The sequence below is a fragment of the Camelus ferus genome, chromosome 1 (assembly GCF_009834535.1).
Source record: "Camelus ferus isolate YT-003-E chromosome 1, BCGSAC_Cfer_1.0, whole genome shotgun sequence".
NCBI lineage: Eukaryota > Metazoa > Chordata > Mammalia > Artiodactyla > Camelidae > Camelus > Camelus ferus.
In genome coordinates, this window is record NC_045696.1 from 29,138,852 (window position 1) to 29,160,125 (window position 21,274).

The following is a 21,274-nucleotide window of genomic DNA, read 5'->3' on the forward strand; positions in this document are numbered from 1 at the left end:
TCAGAACATGAGATTAAGGTAGACTACCTGTAAAGTTTATAATATGTTAAATAATGAAGGAATTACTTTGCTACATACAGATATTAAAAAAAGAAAGAACACAGAGAAGGATGCAATATTTGCCAAAAATTAATATTGAGTTATAGACAATGACTTCAGATAAAGACGTTTAAGTGTGTATCATATTTAGCATCATCACTTTTTTCATCCAAAGCAATTCTTTCAGTAAGAGGTCTGAATTTATGCACATACATTGAAAAGTAAGGATCTAATTAGGAAAAGACTAAACTTTTGGAGATTCTGCAGGGAAGTTAAGGCAGCTGATAGCTGAAAATATATTTATTCTTCATATGCTTTTAGCAGAAATAGCTTATGTATATGACAAAGAAAGACATGTTGTTCATGTATCTCGCTCAGCATGAAGAAACTAAATCATCACCCCAGCATCTAATACCTCACTTGCATTTCCTCTGCCAGATAATATGATGGATTTTCAATAGTAGCTATGGTTCAAGCTTTGTAGAAGTCCTAAATACCATTTGCCTTAATGATATCAATTTCTTGATAATACAAGGTATCTATTCCTTGTGTCATCTTGGTGATTATTCTTTGCTACGTTAAATTTTGTTTTTTTGAATGGAATCCACATCCCTTCTGTAGTGCAGCCCAGCATTCAAATACTCTCTAGTGCTCCAATTCTTAACAAACAATGTTTATTTTCCCTCCACTGGCAGAAATAAGTACCAGTGCAATATATTAATTCAGTTATTCATTCATTTGTTCTCTCAGTCATTCATACTTTCACTCAACATTTCAATATTGCACAAGATTCTAAGGATGCAAAGATATAGTCAAGGCATTCTCCCTCAAGGAATTATATAAAGGGAGCACAGACAAACTATTGATTTTAATAGAAAGTGATAAACACTATCATAGCGGTAAGCTGTCTCTCACCTACTGTGTTTCCCCAGGCAGAGGACCATCTCTGTGTTCTAAGAAATTCAATACTTCTAGAGTTAAATTACTTAGTGTCTATGGCATTTGTTACTGTTTCCAAGTCACTGCATCAAAACCACGTTTAAAGATGGTAGGTCCATGCTACAAAACAACAATCAAAATGTACACCTCCATCCCTACTCCCTCTAATTCAGATTCCACTAATTTTACACAGATTCTCTGTTGCTTGTTTTCTGTTCTTTCTGAGGGCATAACAAAAGTGGCAATGTTTCATTTGCCTCAGTTTGTTACAGAATGTTCTGTGCGTGGAGGATACGTTCTAACTCATCTCACTGCTGAGTTGCTTCTCCTGCCCTTTCTTCTAACCTAGACTATTTTCTCTTTTCAGAGAGTGCTCACCTTATTCAAAGCAGCTAAAAATTTCATGCAATACATTATCAACTACTAACAAACTTGAACAAAGAATTTATGGAAGGCAAGGAGACTAAAGCTTTCATAATAATATAGAGGTGATGTGACACATGTTTAGGTGACAAACCATTTCCCAAAATGCATGTACAGTCATGGTAACAGAAAGTCACAGTTAACTAACATCTTCTATGGAATTCAAGAAGTTTGTCCATAGGAGCTAAGGTTGAATATATCAGGTTGTACAGCAAAGAAAGATACTTCCAGAAGATAAAATGACTATTTTTGTGGGTAAAGTAAGATAGAATGTGCTGTGTATGGGAAATGGCATGTAATTTATTATTGTTGAATTATAAAGTTTGTGGAGAAGAGTTCCCGAAAATTAACCCAGACAGGTGACAAGTACCCACTAATGGAGAAGTTTTTACTATGCAAAGAAGTCTGAATTTTAAATTATATATAGGAAGATACAATAATAATTTTAAGCAGAAAACTTACATGATTTAAATTTGAATTTAGAAAGATCACTCTTACTCAGTTTTAAGGATGAATAGTTGAGTTCTGAATCTATGAAGATAGAATTACCTAACAACTGAGAGGAATAAACCCTAGAAAAATATGATTTATCTCATTTATCTTCTTTCAATGTTTCTATAAAATAGAAATATATGGATTATATGATTGTGTGTGCCTGAGTAGGAGAGAATACCCACAGAAAAACAATGCAGTGGTTGTCAGTTATTATTTTTTTTATTTGTTTGTTTGGTGGTAATTTCCTAGTAAATTTAACACCGTGACTTTAGAGTATGTGGAGCACATCGTTAGGTTTGTCTTGAAAGACGTCTAACTAACCAATCTGCCAAAAGAGACTGGACGGATTGATGAAATAGTCCCTACATATTCTGAAAGGTTCTAACTCTTAATATATCCTTGGAATTGTTTCATGAATATAATAAAGTATAACTTGTGAATAAAAGTGGTTTCTAAGACATACTCTATTTTCATTTTTGCTTTTCAGTAACTACTTTATCATATATTTAGTTTTTTATACTTCTCCTAATTCCACAACATATGGGAAAATTCAACAGGAAAATATAAAGTCAACTGTGAAGTCAGACTCAACAAGGACATGGGAAGAGGAAGTGTTGTGGAACCAAAGTCACAGTGTACACATGTGTGGATCTAAAAGCCAACATGTTGCGAGAATTGATCCACACTTAGAATCTTAGCTCCAGTTGACCAACAGAAAAGAAAATACTACCAATTACAAAAATGTTCATTGTCATTAAAACATATTCCAGTTTCTCAGAGAAGCAGAGCTTTTTCTAGTACTACATGATTCTAAAAATAATTTCTCATATGTAACTAGAGTTAGAAATTGCTTAAGCTATTTGTTGGCTTTTAATAAATAACTGGGGTTTTATTTTCTGCTTATAATCTTCAAAAATGATACTCTATGGTCAGTTAATTCCGCTGAAAGATGGTAAATTTACATGTAAAAGGGCAAATGTTTAATCTAGAACAGTTAAGTAATTCATCAATTTGCAGTGCAAGATAGAGATCATAAATTGTTCTCAGACCACAAGTTTATAATTATTAAAACAAATTTTATTTCAGTAACATATTATCTATGAAGATAGATTAATTCACACAAATCTTTAAAATGTTTTACTAAAAAAAAATTATTTACCAAGTGAATTTTAATAAACTATTGCACAAATAAAGCTAAACATTTAGTAACTTTCTTTAGGCTTTCATTACTATCAAAAAGAAGAGACATCACATATAAGGATAAAAGCATCATAAAGAAATATTGGTTCAAATGGGTGCAAATGAGAGTAAAATTTTTATACATATTATCCATGCAAATTGTTTTTTACTAAATCTTGCACTAAATAAACTTATTTACAAAACAGAAACAGACTCACAGACATAGAAAACAAACTTATGGTTACCAAGGAGGCAGGGGGAGTGGAGGAATAAATTGGGAGTTTGGGACTTGCAGATACTATATACTATACATAAAATACATAAACAGCAAGGTTCTACTGTACAGCATAGGGAACTACATTCAAATTACATTCAATATCTTGTAATAGCCTATAATGAAAAAGAATATGAAAAGAAATACATATGTACAACTGATTCACTATGCTGTACACCAGAAATTAACACAACATTGTAAACTGACTATACTTCAATAAAAAAATAGTAATATTGCTTAAAAAACCACAAATTCTCTTTAAGAATCATAAAAGTAAAAATAATAGCATAGGGAAGCAGTAAATGTTAGAGATTCTAGATAAAGGAAAATTAATGAGAAAATTTTCATAATTAGATATTATACAAATATATTTATTTATTTGTTTGTTTGTTTATATCAAAGTGATAGATAAATTTAAAGCAATTTGAAGAGGATTCTGGAAAGATGACAGTTTGAATCCATATTCATATCCCTCCACTGCGAATTTCAAACCATCTGCCTCTTCTGAGCCAAGCTAAGGCAGGGCCTGCAAGGCAGGTGTTGCAGAAATGTACATGAGAAGTTTGAAGTTTCTATCTGAGTCCTGAAGGAGAGAAACATTACTGAATCTCTTTCTTCTAACCAGGAGGAAGTACTACGGAATATTGCCACTGGCTCCTGGGGAGAGTTAAGATCACAAATCTATTGTACACTGGCAGAAAGCTACCCTCTGCTAGAATTACTGTGTCTCTTTTACCTAGCCCCAGCATTATTGAAGAAGCTTTAAAAGAAGAACTAATTCTCTTCAATGCTGGAAAGTGGGAGCAAGGAGAAGGGTGAGAGCCTTATGACACCTCTATAAGATATTGGCAACAGGCAAGCCCACAGAAAAAGAGAACTCTACCACATGTGTCATCATTTAAGTAGTCCTGGGGTTAGGTTAGGTGCCAGTCTGAAATTTCCCAAGAATGTAACATGCAAAAGACATTCTCAAAAAGTTTTTGAAACAGAGCAGAAAAGAACAAGAGACTTGGGCCAAAATAATATAAGCAATTAAGGAAACTAGAGAGCATTCAAATTAAATTTTATAGAAATTACAAAAAAATGCTTATTAAATGAAAACAAATCAGCTGATGAATTGAAGAAGATTAAAATACAAATTAAAGATATGGAACGTTAAGTTCAAGACATACAATAAAGAATGGAACCAAAACAACCAAATAAAAAAACATAAATTCTGACTCAGAGGATAGATATGAAAGACCAAATACAAGATAAATAAGAGAGTTTAATAGATAAGAAAAATATGGGGCAAAAAGATATAGTTTGGTTCTGCAAACTGAAAGGACTCATAGATTTCCAGTTGGGATTGATTTTTTTTAAAATAAGATATATCTTGATAAACTTTCTGAAACATATGTATAAAGAGAATGTATTATAAACCTACAAACAGAAGGAATCTATGTAGAATAAAATTTCTACCCACACAACTCATCTGAGAAGATAAACTGAAACAAAACAGCAAAGTGAATAAGCACAGAAATCGTAACAGAGAAAAAGATAACTTTAAAGTTACATCTAAATGGGGCATAAGTATTGAAAGATTCTTGCAATGGGAAAAATAGATAGCAATAAAAATGCTAATGCTACTTGAGAGCAAAGATACAAAATCAAGGAGAGCAAATTTTAGGGAAAGAAGAAAGAAAGCAATCCAATGTTTTTATAAGGGGGAAGAGGTAAAACAATAAAAGAGTTGAGATATGAAAATATTACAAATGTTTTATGTTATAGGGCAGTGAGAAAGAAAGGAAATGGGGAACATATGAGAAAGAATATTGTGGGGAAATATGAAATTCCACTTTTATATATAAGTAAATAATTATTTATTTGATTCTAAACACTGGAAAGCAATCATTAACAAAGGGCAAGTAAAGAGGCAATTTCCCAAATTAACATAGGAAAATAAAAGGAAGAGTTACAATATTATTAGAACATATAAAACAGGGAAGAAAATAGAAACAACAAAAATGAAATGAATCTTAATATTAATTTAAGTGGAAAGAATAATATCAAGCATATATCTTACTATCCTGAATTCTCCATTGAAACTTGAAGATTGTCATACTGAAATTTTACTTAAAGCTTGAAATAAATGGATAAACAAAAGGATATTAAGTAAACATAAATATAAATTAGTATTATAATATTAATATCAGACAAGATAGACTTTAACATTAAACAGCAAAAGAATACATAGAATATAATAATAATAATAAAAGTATACAGATGTATATGTTTGTACACATATGAAGAATGAGAGATAAAAGGCAAAACCCTTTTCACAAATAATTTTGAAGCTAGAAATAGTAAAATCCAACCAAAATGAAAGGAAAATACAGGAAAAATATAATATATTTCCCAGATCAGTTAGAATTTATTACATCAGAATAAGTAAGGTCAAAAATGATTTAAAAATATAATCAAAAAATTGATTTAACATGCATGAAAACTTTATATATCTCAGCCAAAGAATCTATATATTATTTTGAATGACCACAGAGCATTTTGAAAAACAAATCTTGTTGCCCACCCAAATTCATTCAGTTAAATAAATGAGATTTACAGACAATATTTTCTGAGAGCATTTCAATATGACTGAAAAAATTAAAATTCCCTGAATATAAGAAATTAAGAGACAACCCTTAATAGTCCTTAAATTAAGGGCAATATAAAAATGGAAATTATAAATTATCAAAGTAACAATATAAAAGAGAATGTCTCCTACAAAACTTGTGAGAAAAAGTATAAGCTGTGACTAGTTATTATCATCATTAAATGTCTTTTTCATTAATGAAGAAAAATAATAAACTAAGTACTAATATTACAAATTTAAAAAGGGGACTATAAAGAGCTAAAACTCACTTATGAATGTAGATGCTAATATTCTAAATAAAAGAATACCAAATATGATCCAGCCATATGTTTAAAAATGCTGTATTATAGCTTACAGATATTTATTACTAGAAAGAGAAAAATGTTACAATATTAGAGAAATATGTCAATGCAAAATATACCAGTAACAAATAAAGAGCAAAACTACAGATTCTTACCAACAGATGAAGAGTAAACTGAAATATATGTCAGTTTATGATATATATAATAAATATATTCTAAATATAATAAGAATAAAAGAAAACAAAATTTAACTAAGAAAAGAAAAATTCTGAAAACACTAGCAATTATAAATTTCTCTTACAGCCATGATGGAAAAACAGGGACCAAATTTACACACTAAACAATTAGAAAACTGGAATATGATATATGAAAATAATCACTTTCAGATCTTGGACGAGAGGCAGAACAAGGAAAGAAGTAAGATAAATAAGGTGGACACTACAATGGCCCCAGTTACAGCCTAGAGAAAGCATTCAGAATGCATTCAAGGATTAACTGAAACAGAGTCCAGTAGTCTCTGAGCTGAAAAGAGTGCATGGTTGGGGGAGCCAGGGAAGCTGGAGTCAGTGGATTGAAATATTGAAGAGGAGGGAGCTACACAAGGAATTCTGGGAAGCTACAAAACAATCATCTTGATTCTTTTGTGTGAGTATTGATTTGTGCATGTAAGAGAAGTAACTACCCAAAGGTGAGGAAAAAACCTCTGGAAAGGAATCACCAGAAAATCCCCATGTGTTACATAGGGTTTGTGCTCAAACCAGGCAGAATAAAAAGACCTCTTAATAGACAGAACATCAAGGAAAAATCCTAGTAAGTATATTGCCTTGGTGGTGGAGCCAAATTAGCTCTATAATAAATGCTGTCTGATTTATTTTATATGTTACTGGATTCTGTCTGCTAATATTTTGTTGAGGATTCTTGCATCTAGGTTCATCAATGGTATTGGCCTATAGTTTTCTTTTTTGGTAGTCTCTTTGTCTGGCTTTGGTATTAGAGTGATGGTGGCTTCATAGAATGAATTTGGGAGTATTCCCTCCTCTTCAACCTTTTGGAAGAGTTTGAGAAGAACTGGTATGAGCTCTTCTTTGTATGATAGTACTCCCTGGTGAAGTCATCTCATCCTGGACTTTTGTTTGCAGAGAATTTTTCATTGCTGATTCTATTTCATTTCTAATGATTGATCTGTTCAAATGATCTATTTCTTCTTGATTTAGTTTTGGTGGACTGTACATTTCCAGAAACTTGTCCATTTCTTCTAAGTTGTCCAATTTATTGCCATATAGTTGTTCATAGTATTCTCTTATGACTAGACGAAGAAGTTGTGGTATATTTATACAATGGAATACTACTTAGCCATAAAAAAGAATGAAATAAATGTCATTTGCAGCAACATGGATGGACCTGGAGATTGCCATTCTAAGTGAAGTAAGCCAGAAAGAGAAAGAAAAATACCACATGATATTACTAATATGCAGAATCTTAAAAAAAAAAAAAAAGACAAACTTATTTACAAAACAGAAACAGACTTACAGACATAGAAAACAAACTTATGGTTACGAGGGGGAGAAGGGGGTGGGAAGGGATAAATTGGGAGCTCAAGATTTGCAGATACTAACTAATACATATAAAATAGATAACCAACAAGTTCATACTGTATATATAGCACAGGGAACTATATTCAATATCTTGTAGTAACCTACGGTGAAAAAGAATATGAAAGTGAGTATGTGTATGCTCATATATGACTGAAGCATTATGCTGTACACCAGAATTTGACACAACATTGTAAACCGACTATACAATAAAAAAAAAAAATATATATATATATATAAATAGATGATCTTGGCTATACAACTTTTAAACATTTTAATGTTATTAGTCAAACTGATACATTTAGGGGAAAATTACAATTGGGATAATGAGTTTAGCTCTTTAAAAATATGGAGAAAAACTTTATAGAAAATTAAATTAAAAATGTACAAAATAACAAAATATATTAAAAGATGCTCAAGTAACAATAATAAGGAGATTAAAAATTTCACTAAAATTAGGTAATATTTAACACTCATTTTTTTTTAGAAAAAGCAATTAAAAGAGTGCTAACACATTACTGGTGCAGATGTTGGGGAAAAGGTTTTATCATAAATAGTTGACAGAAGTGTTAAATTTCACAACCTTTTTTGGAAAGCAATGTGGCGATATGTATCAAAATTTAAAAGACACACACCCTTCAGTCCTGCAGGAGTAATGATAATGACAGCACTTGGATGAAGCTTATTTTGTGTCACTCATTTACTCTAATCACTTTATGTAATTGGCTCATTTAAATCTCATAGCAGTTCTCTGACGGATTTACTACTATTAGTCCATTTTACAGATAAGAGAATTGAGGCCGAAAAATGATAAACAACTTGTCTGAGAAAATGCCAAAGGGGGTTTGAAAGCAGGGAACCTGCAGGAATGAAGAGTCGTGCTTTTAAAACCTTCATAGCTTTGCTTATATTTCACTTGTAGGAATCTACTCATAGAAAGAAAAGTGAGTATTTAGTAAATCACTGTTGTTAAGCAGAATTGATGCTGTGAAGTGGTATCTATTGGAGAATAATCAAAGTCTGAACAAAGAAAATAAAATAAATGTTCATTAATAAGGGAGTGTTGAAAATGCATAGTACATCTAGAACATGGAAAGTTATAGAACCATTGGTTAACATGATTTATAACAATAATTGCTGTTTTGGAAGGATTTGCACAAGGTATTTGTTGGGGGAAAGAAGGAAGATATAGAGACTGAGTTTATTATGATTCCATTGTTTTAAAAGATAATAGTAAGAAAATGCATAGAGATAGATTATGATGATAGAAAGAATAGAAAGACAGAAAGACAAAACATGAAAGACAGAAAGAAGGTGGGGAGGGAGGACAGGCAGAAAGGAGGCAGGGAAGAGGGAAAAACATACAGCAGAGAGAGAAAAATGAAAAGCTCTATCAACATGTTATTCCTGGGAGATCTGGAGAGAAGAGAATGATCAAGCACATAAGAAAAAATAGAATTGTTCAAAATTCGCTACTGTATGTGGCATGATCCCATTCGTGTAAAATGACATGTATTATCACACTAATATATTAATATGATTTAACTATACAGTCAAAGAAGAGAGTCTTTTAACTATTAAGGAAGTCATCATTTAACCAGAAGCTTATTTTAAAAGTCCACCAAAAATGAATGCCCCAATATCATTAGCATACAAACTGTGTGTATATTTAAGAAAACCGATATAATCTTGTCAATATAAGTAAACAATGGTCAATTATCCCAACTCCAAATTAACGATATAAAATACCAGCAAAACACTCCAGCTAGTGGATCTGACTCTGATATACGCCTTTGCAGGAAAATATAGACAGTTCAATCTTGTATATGGTTCTTAACAATAAATGATCAGTATTTCAGAAGAGTAAAAGAGTGTCTCGGCAACATCCCTGTAGAATCTTCCTAATGTCCTTGTGCCATTTGTTGAGGGACTCATGTGTTCCACTTTCTTGAAGATTTATGTGCCAGAATGCGATGTGTGCTTATAAACAGAGTAAAGGGAGAGGTGTTTTGAAATTCCCATAGGAGCTAAATTCTTCCCTGTAAATAGAGTTTTTTTCTTTGTACCTTTAGAGAGGCATCTTATGTGACAGCTGAAAATTATTTCTGAACTCATAAAAAGGTCGTCACTAGAGAGATAACTTATCGGACACCCAGGGCAGTTGACAAGCTTATCCACTCTGCTGTTAAAGCCAAAACCATTTGAGGGATTGACACACTTTGATGCTTCTTGCTACCTAGTAACATGGGATTTAAGTTTAGTGGGAGAGATTTATAGCTACACCACAGCGAAGTCCTGGTCATCTCAGGTGATGAAAAGTATAGTGTGGTAGAAAAGACTAGAGCTCTAGAAACTAAAAGACCTGTCATGACCAGTAAACCCCTTCTGCGGCCTTGGCTCAGCCAGTTAGCTTCCTTGTACCTTGTTTTCTTTACTGTATAAATGAGGGCTTTGTAACATCCACATTTCACTGACGGAATTTTAGTTAAGAGAAAAACTGGGTCTCTCAGGATGTTAATGGCAGCATCAAGCCAAATCAATTTAGGAAGTGCTATTGATCTGATGAGCATCATGGTATGAAACACTGTGTGAAGTCATGTATCAGATAAATCAGTTTAAATGGTTTAATTCCAAAACCTGTTTCTGTTTTTATTTTTTGCTTAGAACTTTGAGACTTCACAGAATATAATTTGTGAAATAATGTGCTACATGATATTTAATATCCCTTCCAGGCATAAATGTATATGATTTATTAAATTAGTCATTCGAACTGAGTAGAAATATCCTATCACCATTATTTTTTCATCAGAAACTGGACATAATTTTTCACATTTAGCAATGGTCTGAAATAATATAGACTAAGCAAGAGAGCACGTTCTCTCTCACAAAAAAACAGAAAAAGAACAGTTTTCTGCGTGCAACTTTTTTTTCCTGCTCATCTACTCACCAATTTCACTTAACATTTATTTTTTGTACATAAACACATTTCCTAGTATAACATAGTAGTATGGCTACCAAAAATATTCATTATATTCCATTAAGTAGTGATACAGTTAAAATACTTTTTCAAAATTCATATAAATTATCTATTTGAATCTGTTGCTGAGAGTTATAGAACTATAGCGATGTTCCTCACCCATCCAATTAAAAATGATAGATTTTTTAAACATAAATGGTTCCAAAGCAGTGCTCACAGGTATAGTGAATATGTAAGAATCTTGAATTAATTATTTTCCTGCCCTCTTGAAATATGCCTGAGCCCAGAAGATCCTGCCATGAAAGGAACTTACTTAATTTACACCAACTTTAAAATAATCTGGTTGTGGCAAAGCATGACCAGACAGCTGCCTGCAGCCATAGTCCTACATTCAGTTTATGTTTAATGAACTATTTTGGTTATAAATGAGTATAGCTCAGCTCCCCCAGACCTGTGCTATCTTGAGCAGCTTCCAAGGCTTTGGGAATTTAAGCAAAGAATATAGTAAGAGGCAGAAAAAAATAAATGGTTCTCAATAATTACCACCTTTGGCACCAAACAAAAGGGTTGGGTAGGCATTGCTGAGCTGACTCGACTCTGCAGAAAGCATGCGCACCCAGAGTCAGGGCAACATACAGCACTTCTCAAGTTTCACATTTTCCTTCTGTTTTCTGCTCTGTTAAGTTTTTATTTAAATGCAGAGATCTGACTGGAACATCAGAGAATTGCTTTCCATGGAGTGGATATCCAATTATTATGACAATAGTCAGCAAAGAAAAATTAATTTCATGTGAAAAGTGACAAAGCTCAAACAAAATGTGACCTTGAATACAGATGTATTAATATTGGGGAAAGAAAATGCCCTTTCTTCCCACTCAGATATTAGCTTAGTTACACAAGGAATGTGCTTTCTGGTAAATTATTTTAAATTTTAAATATTTTAAAAATATTTGGGTACCTTATTTTTCACATCAAACCTGAAAATTATTCATAAAAATATGGACAACTGTAATGATGTTATTACAGTCCTAGCCCATACTGGATATTTCCCATGCCATTTAAAAGTCTTTTTTAGTTAGGGAATGAAAGTGTATCATCATATGTATAAGCACAATTTCTCCTAGGAAGAGGAAGAAGGAAAGCTGGTGCAAATGAAAAGGGGTAGAAGGGAGGAGCAAGATCATATGAAGAACTGTTAGCAATATTTAGGGGGTTTGTTTTTATTCTATTGGCATTAAGCCACTGCAGAACTTATAAACAAGGTAACATTATATAATTTACCAGATGTAGAAATCACTTGGAAAATGGATGCTAGAGCAGAGTGGGATGATGGTTTCTTGCACTAGTGTAATAGGGAGGAACAAATCTGATCCATATTAGATCTGTTCCTTTACCTCTAACCCTGTGCTCTGTTTCCTGTGCTTTGTCACACTGGTTCTGTACCTTTTATAAAAGAATGTTGCCTTTAACCTGAAATATACAGGGTATCCCATTCTCAAGGCACTGACCTTTAAGGGTATAACACGTTTCCATTCGTAGAGAGATTAAAAAGTAGCAGAATAGAGAATAACCTCTGTCTTATTGGAGGTTTACAGGAACATTGTGACCCCACCTAGGTGGACAGCTGCAAGAACAAAGGATTCTGACTCCAAGAAGTTGGCAACAACCAGCCTCACTGCCTCCCCTTTTTAGTATAAAAGGAGCCTGAATTCTAACATAGATAAGATGGTTCTCTAGGATATTAGTCTGCCATCTTCTAGGTCTGCTGGCTTTCCAGATAAAGTCATTATTCCTTGCCCCAGTACCTCATCTCCTGATATACTGGCCTGTCCTGCAGTGAGCAGAATGAGTTTGGACTTGGTAACACTAGCACAGAAATATTAGAAATTAGGGAAGTAAAGAAATTCAGAATGTATTTTTAATGGTACTGAAAGATTTGCCCATGGATTGGATATTGAGGAGGGAAGAATCAGTTTTGTTGATCAATTATGATACCTTGGACCATTTCCTGTTAGATTCGGGGACAATATGGTGTTGAGGGGAATTATTGGGCTGATAGACTTAGAAACAGTTGTAACATTCTTAGTTCTTTCTCTGAAAAGTTGTGAATGCTCCTTACTTCTGTATCCCTCTATAAAATGACCTTCATGTTCCCTTCCTACTTGAGAATGCTATGAGTGTTACACTTTGCAATCTATGTTACTGCTCATTGTTTTCATGCAACTCCTTTCTCTGTCTTAATTGCATTATGCTACACTTGTTCCTATTGAATGTCAGTTCCATTTGTTTTTCATAACTTCACCAATTTATCAAAGTCAACTGAATCCAATCTTACCCTCTCAAGGTGTTGACCTTCCCTTTTCATCTTTTTGTTCTCATGTGTGCTCCTAATGAGGTAAATTTTCTCCTCTATCATTTAGATTCTGGATTCTTCTTTCAGTATTAACCTCCACAATTCACTTGCGTTTCCCGTAGCCCATTGATAATCATGTTTTTAAAATCTTTTGCTTCCTATTGGTGTTCTGTATAAAATGGTTTTAGCTTTTAAGACAAAAGATAAAGTTATGCTTACAAAAGATACATTTCAATCCATTTTTTCCACAATTTCCTATATTTAACACCCTGTATTCAGGATAGGATTTATTAAATTTCAGAAGCAGAAACTTAAGGCTTCATGCTGTAAATTCTGCCCATATGAACACATATTTTGCATTGTAGTAAATCTTTTAGATGTAAAAAGTAAATTGTCAAGTATGTAATTTCTAGTCCTACAGGTAACCAGCATAGATAGGATGACTTAAAATCAAACATATAAAATATGTATTAAAATCATAAAGTATTATATATTAAATACGTATTCACAATATATATTATTAAAATATATTTCACCGTATCACTTCTCATGTTGTTTTGACTATTTTCCCTTTGCCTGCTTTTGTTCAATGTTCTTTTTTTGATAAATGTAGGAGTAAAGAGAAAAAGCAAGCATTAAAATGTCCATTTTTCAGTGGATTTAGTGTATTCATTCTCATTTTTCATCTTTCATATACAATACAAATACATGTATTGTCAGTATTAGGAATATAATCTAATGTATAATGCCTTTCACTATGTCAAATACATGACCTTTAAATAATAAGTATTTTAATCTTGCACACTCCAATCTGCAGAGAATAAATGTCTAATTACATGGGGAAAATAATTAAAAATAAGACTGACCTTTCTCTATGATTGCATATTGTATGTTTTTAATTAGAAAAAAGTTAATATAAACCTGTGAACACAGATAATCATTTTAAAATATCAGTGTGTGTCCAACTTAATATGGTTTACTTTTCTGGATCAATGACTGCTTTTTATTCATTAATGCTAATATATCAAATTTTGTAAGAGTATGACATTTTATAGCAGTGAGCAATTCCTTTATTTGTTTTTGTAAAATTAAACATGGAATATTTAGCCTTAAATGCTAAAGAAACCTACTAATTCACCTAAAAATACACTAACAGCATGAAGTAACACAGCCCAGGATGCAGTTTTCCTCATGATTCTTAGACACATTATATGAAAGTTTATTTTCAAGCTTACTTAAAATTCCTCTACCAATCTGTGCCCTAAATAGTATATACATAAAATACCTTATAAATTCATGTGTTTGCCCTTAAAGTATGTAGCTTGCCTGTAGTAATGATTTAACTACTTATGTGTGTATCGAATCATCATATTGAACACTTTAAAGATATACAATTTTTATTTTAAAAACTAAAATGCTTTCCAAAAATTGCCCTAATAGAAAATGTATATTATTTAAAATAGGAAATATAAACTCTTCCAATGTCAGACTCAATCTTACATTTTTTTAGGCAAATAAAATAATATGATAGATGCATCAACTCAACTTCAATAAAAAAAAAGATAAATATATATTACGTGACTATAACAGCAATGCTTTTTCTGATAAATATCTTTAACCTAACTAAAAGCAAAGAGCCTTCGTATTTTTCCACCCTTGAGTCACTAAGTTTATTTCCTTTTCCTTATGTTTCTATCTTCTAGAAACAGAAACCTTCGAATTTATCAATGGAATAAAACAGGGTAGCAGTAGGGCATTATAACATGACTACAACAAACCACAAGACAGGAAATGTGTAAAAATTCTAATGAATTTTAAATTATTTTAATTAGATCTTAATATGACATCAATCACTAATATTGGGAATATGCTCAAAATAACAGCATGTCAAATACTGTACCCACAGCTCAGAGGCACTTTAGGACAATTCCTATGACCGGAATTTTCTTATGTATATGATAACAAATGTCTCAATTTTGTGACAGGTTTTATAAATTATTTTGGCTGTATAAAACCATGCCTGTCACTCTCAAAATACCAACATATGAAGCATTATTTTAATCAAGTGAAGACTCCATCATCAAAAACCTTGAAATAAATACTTGAAGAATGTATTTTTAAAAAGCAGGCATTCAGCAATAAGTCAATTGGTCCTAGAAAGTGTAATGGCTGTCTTTATGAAAAGTCATTCATCTTAACAAGGAATGCCATCAGAAGTTGAAAGCAGTGATCATATAAAATTACGAAACAATTACGGAAGAAAATTATTTTGGGTGACATAATTATATGTGTCCTTCTATGCTCATCATCATTTGAGTCACTTACTTGAAAATAGAACTTTGTTGCTCCATCAAATATTAAAGAAAAAGTATTAAAAGGTTTCCATGGCATATAGTTCAAACTCTTATCACTTATTAAAATTTATATTGGTGACAGTTGTTGTATCTTCCTCAATAATGTTTGATATGTTAATTAGAAAAGTATCTGTATAATTTTAGTAAGATATTAAGAAAAACAGGAAGGTCAAAAGGTCGATGGAATAGTCTCTATCTGTGCTATCCAACATGACAGCCATTATCAAAACTATTGAAATTAAAGTTAAAATAATTTAAATTAATGAAAGTTAAAATGAATCCCTTGGTTGCACTACCAATATTTAAAGTGATCAATAGCCACATGCTGCTACAGTCTACAGTACTGACTGTGTGGATATAGATTATCCCCATTATTGAAGAACATTCTATTGGATAGCGTCAAACTGGAAATTCTACGTATCTTGAATTTCCAAGTAAATGTTGATTTGTTTCCAAATTTTCCCTTTAAACTTCCATACACAAAATGAGATGAAATTAAATACTATGATGTCCTCTTAAAGGTGAAAACAGTTAAAGATATTTAATTTGGATGTAATGCCTTTTCAGAAGACTGGAAGAAAGGGAGCCAATGCTAACCCTAAATATCAGTAATTTCTAAATTTTACACAGTAAAGAAGTAATCATCTACATCAAAAGACTGACACTCGCACTACCAATTGACAGCACTAATCCAAGTTTCTCGCTGAGTTTGCAACAAAGGAATGCATTTATAAAGAATTATTAACAGAAGTCCTCTCACCAATGTCTTTCGCTAGGAGGGACATGGAACAGTAATTGCAAGATTCCAGTGATGAAACTTGCACAGACAAACACGATTACAGTCTGCTTCAGTATTTCTTCAAGTCTAGACTTTTTAGGGTAAGGTAAGGAGGAAAAATAATTCGCTTAAAGCAGACCCTTTAATCTGAGACCCTTTGACAACTCTGAATCATTCATTCCACTAACCTATTATCATATTAAAAATGTTTGAAGTAGTTGGAGCCTCTTGTGTACATATGCTCAATATAATGTGAATTTAACACATGATTTTATTCATCAAGAATATCAGAAAAAAAATCTGCTGATAAAAATCTCATTCATAGCCTATTTTTAAATATATAAGTAATCTGTTTTTCTCCCAGGGGGTCTGTCTCTTCCTTTTAATGTGGATGTGATGGGAAATTAGCTTATGTTGAATGCTTTTGATAAAAAGTTTTAGGTAATTATTAACATGTTTATATATGTAAAGTAAAGAACCAGAAAAAATAAATAAAAGTAGTGAAGCCCAGAGGTGGGTAAAAGAATAAGAGACGGTGGAGATATAGATTGTTTCTGAATGGTAACTCAGTATACCCATAGCCAAAGTGAAAATGAAAGTTAGTATTGATAGTCATTCCAAGACCAGATAAAGAATCAGAAAATATTGAAGATGAGGATAATTTCCTCATGGCGAGAATGGAAAAACTCAATAAGGGTCAGAAATACAAGTAGTGAAGTACCAAGGGGCAGTGACAGTGGTAGTAGGTATCAGTGGATACACAAACAAATTCCAGTAGAGAAATGAAGATAATAACTTTAGCAGTAAGATTAAGATGCAAGTATTGTTAATTTAAAAGTATGAAAAACCTCAGGCAGTTAATGATATGCTCACAAATTACTTTCCATGAGAAATTATCAAATATCTGTAACTGGCTTTTTGTTTGTAATTGGCTTTCATTCTGATTTGAAACATTACAGCCCATGACATTTTTCTTCAGTTCATCCTCTTTGTCAGTCACCAAATAAATTGTTTTTAAACAATCTTTAATGTTAATTCCTTTTCTTCTCATAAGACCTCCATCCCATTGATGCTTTCATTATCTCTGGCCTCACTTACTGTGACAACTCAAAATACTTCCATATGCCTCTGTTTTCCCTGCAACCAATAGGAAAGAAAAGAATGGCTCCATGTGGCAAGTAAGATCTACTTGAACTATCCAAACATCTTACTGATGTCAATTCTCTCTCATTCAAATTCTCTACCATAGTAGCAGTGATCAATGTAGGGTTTTCCAATCAAGTCAGACTTGAGATGAGAACCAAGTCTTTGCACATAATATTAAGTCGACTTGAGACTTTCTATTTATTTTTTTTCTCCCTCGGTTCCCAAAATTATTCATGAAATAAAGCACAGAATCTACTTCCTTCTTTAACTAATTATAGTGCTATTTGTATGGTAGGCTTTCTAGAATAACAGCTTTAACGTTTGGACCAGAGATCTAAGATAAGGGACTGAGTTATTAAGAGGAATTACAAATTCATAAGCACACAAAGCACTGCCTATGGGCTGTATAAAAATAAATATCATGTAAAAATTATATAAAATATTAAATATATGTATACAATTTTATGTATTATAGATACTTCTTTAAAACATATTTTACAGTCATTTTTTACTTAAAATTTAAAATGCAAAACAGGAATCTTGTACCTCAACACTTAGAGGTCTTTCATCTAACTTTTCAAATTGCAAGAACATAAATTATACAACGAATTAATACTTGATGTTGGTAAAATTTTTGTTTTTAAATTCAGGCCAGGGATTCTGGAGTAATATATTAATGAATCATTCTATTCTCTATAGATAAAACCTCATTAGTTTTGAGGTTAGACGCTTTGGGCAAGATGTGAGGAAATTCTTTTTGCTTCATGATTAAACAATTTATAACCTTTAATTTTTTTATAAAAAATATATTCTTGGGGAAAAAAAATTTATGAGAAGAAACTTGGACATACAAGATTATATCAAACTTTATTGTCCTAAAAACCAGACTATGAAACTCTACTCTTAATATGACATAGGCAATACATGCCAATATTTGCTCTATTTTCAATCTGATACGCTACTGTGTACTTACATCTATCCATTATCCCTTTTTATTTTAAATTAGAGAAATGGTTTTATATTTAATTGATCTTACCAAGGCCTAAATGTATTCTTATAACTGAAAAAAATAGGAAAAATATAAACTGCTCTAAATCCTTTTGAGCGACAAAATTTTACTATTATTACTCTGGTCTTTCAAAATACAGTAGTGGGACATATTTAGATTTCTGAAAGCATATAAATGATACTAGCTGAGAACATTTTATGTGAGGAATAGTTAAAATATACTAGTCAGTATTTTAATGGGAAAAAGTGAAAGATGTAATAACACATCCATATGTCCTCAACATTTCTTCCTATTTGCCATGAAAGGCAATAGCCTATAAAATTCTACATGATTGAAACATCTTTAAAATTCAAATTGGTGACAGAATACAATAAGCCTAATATAAATAGCCAGATCAATTTGGATCAAGTTTTTGAAATGAAAACCTCAATTCTAGCTGAGGGCAGAATCCACACTTGGATAGCTTCAGATATGGGAGGAAGAAGTGGGATGATCTGCTCCCCATTCATGTCTGATGGTACTCCACGGGAAATATTTCTCCTGGACAGTTTTATTTTAGAAAATAAATAATGAGAATTCATTCAGCCATATTGACTATTTTTAAGACTCTCAGGCAAGGCTGGACTTCCTCTAAAAGTGTGCTTCAACCTCCAAAGAAAACAAATCTAAGACTTCTTCCACTGTGAGAGGGATAGTAGAATGAGGATAAGGCATATAGTTCCAGTATGTAGGAGAGGACATAAACTGTTGTCTGACCACTCTCCAAAACAAGTACTCCCATCCTTTATTCACTAATGAAAATGTTCTCTACCATGAAGCTCACTTCTGAATAATTCTCCTCCTAAGAAATGATTATCAGATAAGAATGACAACATGTGAAAGCAAAAGGAAAGTGTAGCTCAATTGAAAGATTCTTCCATATTTTAGACAGACAAGAATATCTATCTAATATCACAGACTAGTATCACTTAACTGGAATATTTGGCTCCAAACCTGATCAAAATATAAATTTGGTCCAATAGAGCTAATAACATTGCTAGTTATCAAGATAACTATATTCACTTAATGATGTTTTTTAAAAGTTTTCTCTAAGAGTTTTTTACCCATGAAGAATATAAAATTTTCTTGTAAATGTGTGTCAATATACAAACATAGGCAATTAAATCAATAAAAGAAATGATTAATCTGAACAGAACATAAAGTTATCCCTATTTGTTTAAAAAACAAAAGAATTTTTCATTCACCTTCTTATAAAGGGATTTTAGTAACCATTTATGTAGTGATTTAGCAATGATAAGTGAAAAACTGAAGAAAGATAATGTCACTAATTCTCATATATAAATGATAATTTAGTAGGATGTATAGACTATAGGAAAATGCTGATAAGCTGCAAATCATTCTGCTTGATTGTTTTCTTCCAAATAGTTGTCTGGTTAACATAATGTTAAACATGGAATTATTTGCTTAAAAATTTGATATTGAAAAAGGTTTCCAATATATGTTTATCTTTTGCTTGAGTCTCAAGACATTAGTGATGAGCTGTGAACTCTAGAGTTGGACAGATTTAAGTGCAAATTAAGGCTTTATCCTTTATTCAATGTCTGGATTTACATACTACACTTTTATTTCTTACTCAGTGAAAATCTAAAGTAAATGCTTCTGGTCAGCCAGGACTTGTGGTAGGTGGTAGGGAGAAGAGGGACACATGAGTTGGTAAAGGTACAAGAATAAATGTTTGCCATCTTCAATTTATAACTACCAATGTATTCCTAGATACTACTCCCCAGTCTTCTGAAAGAAGAAAGAGTACACAGAATCAAGTGTGTACACTGTTCGTGACAGTGACGTATCATTTCTACTCATCTTCCATTGATTGAAATTTAACTGTATGACCACACCTAACTATAAGGAAGGCTAAGATGCTGTTTGACTCTGTGGCTAAGAAGAAGAGAAAATGAATTTATTGAATAGCTAGAAGTCTCTGCCACCACCTACCACATACAACTATATTGCAGATTGAATGACATAATATAAAGTTCAGTTATTGGCCATGCAAGGTTAAAACAATATTTGCTATTATTATTAATGTCAGTGTTACCATTTTGAACTTCCTTTCTCATTATAGAGCTTTCAGGTTGTGAAAGAGACTGTAAATTGGTTAAATATTTACTTTTTCCCAGAGAGAGTCTGAAAATTTCTTTTCTAACACTCTTATACAACTTTCTTATTTTGATGTAATGAAAAGAGAGTGAACTTTGGAGTTATACTAACTGGAGACTAGACCTCTACTTTCTTACTTAATACCTGGGTTATACAAATTAGTAAAGGATTATTGAATATCTACAAATATTTCACTTTGTACTGTGCTCTCAGAACATAGATAAATTCAAAGTTTCATTGCATAAACATTAAAAAATGACAATATTTAAAAATGAGTCCAATTATGGTGATAAATTCAGATAGTGAATATAGTTAATGTGAAAAGCAGACTATTTGATGACATCAAGTAAAATGGTTATTAAAAAATGAAGGACTTGAACTTGAGCTGTGGCTTAAAAAAGAAGAAAAACACATTTGACCAACTTTTCACATGTGGAGAAACAGTATTTGATTAATAATTGAAAGTTGAGGAAATAAAGAAGGAAAAAATTCAAAGCTATTTTCAAAATGTAATCACCTGAGGAAGATATAATATTACCTGAGCAGAGAACACGTGATAAAAAGTAGCTTTAGTAGAAAAAAACAGTAATTTAAGTCTTAAGTGTGTAAGTTTTGAGAGTTT